Raw genomic sequence first — 5796 nt, 5'->3', positions numbered from 1 at the left:
TAGAGAGAGAGGAAGAGAGTTCTTCTCCCTATTTCAACTTTCAAGTATCGTATGCTTTGAACGGTAGGAACTAGGAAGAACTGAAGAAGTGTCAAATTTAAAATGGTGGCCGTGCCTCAGACTGAACTCTGATCCGCTTTCAGAATTTTTTTTAAGTAAAATCTAGAAAGTAGAAAGCGTTAAGCAACCACGAAAGAAAAGTGTTCGACCAAAAAACAAAAAAGTGGAAAACCAGTTTTATTTGAGTGGTATTTTGGTCATTGTTGCTGACCAGCGAAATACCTATTACCTCCTTATAAACAGTGTTAGTTTTTTTTTTTGGAATTGGGAACTTTATATATATATTTTGCATAGAGAGAGCGGGGGGGTCGAACCGGGGAGGGGATAAGGTACCAGCCAAGAGACTCGAACTCGAGACCTCCTGGAGTCTTGGTGAGCATGGGCATGAAGTGCACCACGGCTTACCAACTGAACTAGGCAGTTGCTCGTAAACAGTGTTAGTTTAGTACTTTAGTCATAAATGAGGGCAAGGAGAACCTCCATGTGGTACCTATATTACCTAGAAACCTACCATTTGATTGGAATAAATGTATTGCGGGGGTGGGATCAAGGAGTTTATTCCAATCTAACGATTGGTAGTACGACTAGTAAGGTTGATCATATGTGAAAGCATCTAAGGCTACGTTTGGTAAATGTCTGAACAAAGAACGGGCGTTCTTTGTTTAGAACGTTCTTTTGCGTTCTTTGTTTAGAACGGCGTTCTGAGACCAAAAATGACTGTTTGGTAACGGTCTCAAGAACGCCGTTCAAAACGAAAATCGTGTTTGGTAAAACCTGTTCTGAATGGTGTTTGATATTAATTACAATAATGCCATCCATACAAGAAAATAAAATAAAATGTGTCTTACATAACAAACTTAAATTAAAAATATCTTATAAAAACATATTAAAATAATTTTAAATATAAAATCCATAACCAACCTTACCATAAATTAAAATATAGTATGTTATAGTTAATTAAAACAATTATTACAACTTTAACACTTAAAACTTGTATTAATCTTCTTCTTTCTTCAGGTCTAGCTTGGTAAGACCTTCAAGGATGTCTTTGAACATCTTGGCTTGATTCTCTGCCGATGTAATTGCACTCTTGCAATAACCTTTCAGAAATTTCGATGAAGGCGTAGCCGATACAGCTATTGACTCTGAGGGACAAACCCTTGAGACATTAGTTTGTTGACTAGATGATGAGGTCATATCTTCTTCCATCCATTTGAAATACCCACAGCCTCGATTATCATTCTGTAAATTCATATATGTTATGAGTATCATATATAATTATGTAAATTAATGGTAAATTACCAACATCAAGACTGACTAACAAAGGAAGGGATGTATGAAAGCAAAACAGAAATATAACAAAAAAATTAAAGTAGCATGAATCTCTGCATGAGGAATGCAATGACCAAAGGTCTAAAACAAAAATAAATCAAGAGAGTTGCAATGAAATGAATCTTTGCATGAGAAAGTTAACAAGCAAGATTTCCATAATTGAAGTATGGATGGTGGAGTTTTCTCACACCAACACCTAATGCTCTCCTATTTATTCAATAAGAACTCATGAACTCAAAAAGAATCATTGAAATGACTAGATAAATCAATACATAATAAAACGTATGATTGAGACAAGTTATCATTCAGCACCATGGTTATAGAGCTAAAGGGGACAAAAGGAAAAAGAAAAGAAAAAGTAAAAAGATATAGATTCTTCAAAAATGGTATGGACCACAATCATTCAGCACCATGTACAGTGGCTCTTTGCAATTCTTACTGTAACTTACACTATATTTAACAGCTAAATATTTCCTTAAACTATTTTTTAATTTACCTCTTAGAAAAGGCTACCTGCTGAACAAGAAAATAAAATACTACAACCCTGGATGAGCATCAATCAAGCAAAGGTAATAGAGCAGCCTAACCCATCTTTCTACAGGGGAAAAAAAGAATTGATTTGAAGACAGAGAAACCAGAAGTAGATCTCATTGTCAATCACCACATTGTTCACAATCCTAGGCTATCAACTACAATTGATCCATTGATTTCACATATCGTATGGTTAACTGTACAAAATGATGAAACTAGGTAGATCCAATGGATTGGATAACTCTCAAAGAAATAGATAACAAGTATATTGCTAAAAGCCCTGCTCTCAATAAGCCATCAATCTTCATGTTTCTCTTTGGTAGAATAACAAGAGCCCAAACTAACCCAGCAACCAACAGGGCTATTGGCTATTGTCTCCAAAAGCAATGGATCTCTAGGCATGAAAACAATAGATGGATATGTACACAGAACGGAAATGGAGAAGAAATACATATCAAAAACAAAATAAAAATATGGAGAAGAAGTTCGGTAACCAGATCTGTTGACAGAGATGAATATCTCACAACAATCGGCCAGTAGAAAATCTCCATAAAATAAAAATATGGAGAAGAACTTCTGCTAAACTTTACAAATTTCAGGAAAAAATGGGCCAGCTAGCAATCACAGAGAAAAACGAAGAACAGAGACCTAATTACAGAGAGAGGGAGCGAGAGAGAGAGAGTCACCTTCGTTGTTGTGATTTTCAATTGCAGAGAAGGTCGTGCTAGAGAGGTCCACTGTAGAAGAAACCTTCAAATGCGTGGGATGTTACTCCAAATCATGAGACAAAGGAGAAACCAGCAAAGTTAGATGTCCATCCCAACAAACGACCGAGAGAGAGAGAGAGAGAGACAGGGAGAGAACGATACAGGGAGAGTGTGAAAGGTAGAGAGAGCAGAGAGAGGAAGCGAGAGAGATAGGGATAGAGAGCAAGAGAGAGACTGGAGATCACCCTTTTGCTGGTTCACCTCCTCCTCTTTCTTCCTTTCCCCAGATTTGGGTTTTCTGCGTTTTTGGTTGTCTTGGAGGGTTGCTCACGATTTTGATCGTTAATCGTGAGCCTTTCGTTCTTTATTCTTTACCTCAAAGATTCTTCCGGTTCGTTCTTAAAGAACAAAAAAACGAATCGTCAACCCAAACGTAATTTCATGTTTTTTTGCTGTTCTGAACGCTATTCAGACATTTACCAAACACACTCTAACCCTTTTGGGGACCGTTTGGTTGATATTGAAGAAATCAAATACTTAGGCCTTAAGGTTCAATGTTCAAACAACAACGACTATAGGAAAATGAAAACGAAAAGTTAGTGTTTCATCAAAAAAAAAAAAAAAAAAAAAAAACGAAAAGTTAGGCGTTAAGGTTTTTAATAGAGAGGATTAGTATGGCAAGCGGGAGAGGTGACAAGGGTGAAAACCTGGCCCTACCTTAACAGGTCCAGTTTGATAAGGGCCATACCTTAACAAAACTGTGGCCAACTTGAGTCAATTTCAAGGTATAATAAAAAATGAAGGGTTTCGGTTTCTGCACCTTCCATCTAGGAAGTCCACATGGAAAAGTGGAATTTTCCGAGGGTGTAGCGGTCATTTCATGCGCCTTTATGTCCATGCCGCACGTATCTAGGTAGCATTCTCGTCTACAAAAATAAGTTTTAAAATTAAAAAAGGGGTGTTGTTCTCTGTGCCATAGCGCAGACTGAGCCCAAGCACATGGGGGTGGGCGCCATGACCACCTTGCCCCCTGAGTGGTAGGCCCATGTGTCTGGGCGTAGCTTGCACTACGGCACAGAGAACATTCTCCCATTAAAAAATTATTTAATATAGCATTTAATTCAGTTCCTATAAGAAATGACATATTTATCCTTATTGAAAAATTTTGATTGAATGCTTTTGGGAATAAGACAATGGAAAATTAAGGCCAAATTTGGTATGATTTCTATTTCAATTTCAGATTGATTTTATAAAGTAGTCAACAAATATATTTTTGGTCAAAAAAAATGAAACTGTTTTGGTTGTATCAATATAAAATATTTAAAAAAACAAAAATCTCAATATTTCTTTGCGAAGGGTGGTGGGGGTGGTGGTGGGGTCGGGGTAGTGGTAGTGGTAGTGGTAGTAGTGGTGGCGATGGTGTGGAAGTAGTGGTGGTGGTAGTGCTGGCAGTAGCGGGGTGATGGTGGCAATGTGGCGATGAGGTGGTGGTGGTGGCATGTTTTTTTTTTTGGTAAAAATGGTGGTGGCATGGTGGTGTTGAGACCATTAGGAGAAGAAAATGGGTGGTATTTTATTTTAAAATGAAATTACTACTTTGTCCATCAAATTAACTATATGTTCATTAAAGATCAATTGTGAAATAAAATGAATATAAATTCTGAAACAACTCCTCGGTCATTTCAGAATTTCTATTTCATTGAAATAAGAAAGATCAAAATCAAACAGTTCTCCAAATAGAAATCACCTCCTGAAAATGAAATAGAAATCATACCAAATCAGGCCTAAATGAAGGTCTCAAGTTTAAAATAGACTAATAGAAGTATTTTGAAAAAAAAAATTATATTAAATCCGACTGATATGAAACCAAGATCAACTCAAAATGACCACAAAAAAAATAATTTTTAGAGGGTTGAAATTTCTAACTCCACAAAGCAAAATATATTCACTAAATGTATGTTTTGCTTGGATCAACAGGATGGGCCACGCAATTTAGATTGTTCTTATTTGTTTCCAACCATCATATTGTTTACTCTAAAATTATTGATGTTAGTTTTCTCCCAATTTCCTTTTGGTAATGAGATTTTCCCAATTTAAAAGGGGAAAAAGAATGCTACCTAGTTGCGGTTTTCCTACGCCCACACACAGAAGCGTGCAAAAGTATTGGCCTGTTACTCATGAAAATAAAAATTCCATCTACGTTGATAACCTTGTCTACGCTCTCATCGACCACACTTTGGTGCAGGCATTACATGACCAAACAATGAACTTTTACCCATAATTTATATTAAGCTGAAAAGAAGAGAGGTTCACGATTTACTGATTTCTGTTATTGCCTCCTATTTTTGAGAAACTCTTGTAATGAATGAGTTCACCAATTGTGCCCTAAAGAACCCATTTGGGTCCAAGAGAACTCATTTTCCTTCACCTTGCGGGTGCCTTGCAGATCTCGCCTGAGAGCTCGACACATGGAAAATAATTCATCCAACATTGCAAGCTCGATTGATCAAGCTTTTTTTTTTTTTTTTTCTTCTCTAGCTTGGCGCGTCACATTTTCCACGTGTTGGCCTCTCAGCCCCGAACTACAAGGCACCGTAAGATTAAGGCACTGGAGAGGATTTTTTTTCCCAAAATAAGAAACCGTGAGCCATACGTAAAAGTACAAAGACTCATTTGTTTCCAGTTTTGCAATACATATACATATCACTTTGGCCAAGTCTGGATCAGCTCTCCATACATGGGATGTAACGACTCTAGCTTTGACGTATAATTTCGTGATGACGTGTATCTTTTCATTATAATTATATTGTATGTGTCTCGAATTCTTGTACCCCTTTCGAAGATTGGCCTGCTTTGATATTTTTTGTGGCGATCCGAATAAGATTTTTAGTAAGGTCTGTGATGGTAGCCGAGGCTTGGGCATAGAGCCCATCACTGATCTCATTTGGGGTGTATGGATGAACAGTTCGACCCGACTTGGAGGAGTATTTATATGTTTTATCGTCTTGTTGTTGTGTAAATTGAAATACCAATCTGAAAATTATAAGTAGATCGATTATTAAAAATGAATTCAATTAAGACTTACTATATCTTGCAATGGTTTTTCCTTTATTAGATACAAATCATCTATATATATATGAATGGAATAAACTAGAGAACAAAATTT

The sequence above is a fragment of the Telopea speciosissima genome, chromosome 6 (genome assembly GCF_018873765.1).
Source record: "Telopea speciosissima isolate NSW1024214 ecotype Mountain lineage chromosome 6, Tspe_v1, whole genome shotgun sequence".
Lineage (NCBI taxonomy): Eukaryota > Viridiplantae > Streptophyta > Magnoliopsida > Proteales > Proteaceae > Telopea > Telopea speciosissima.
This window is presented reverse-complemented; position numbering follows the sequence as displayed.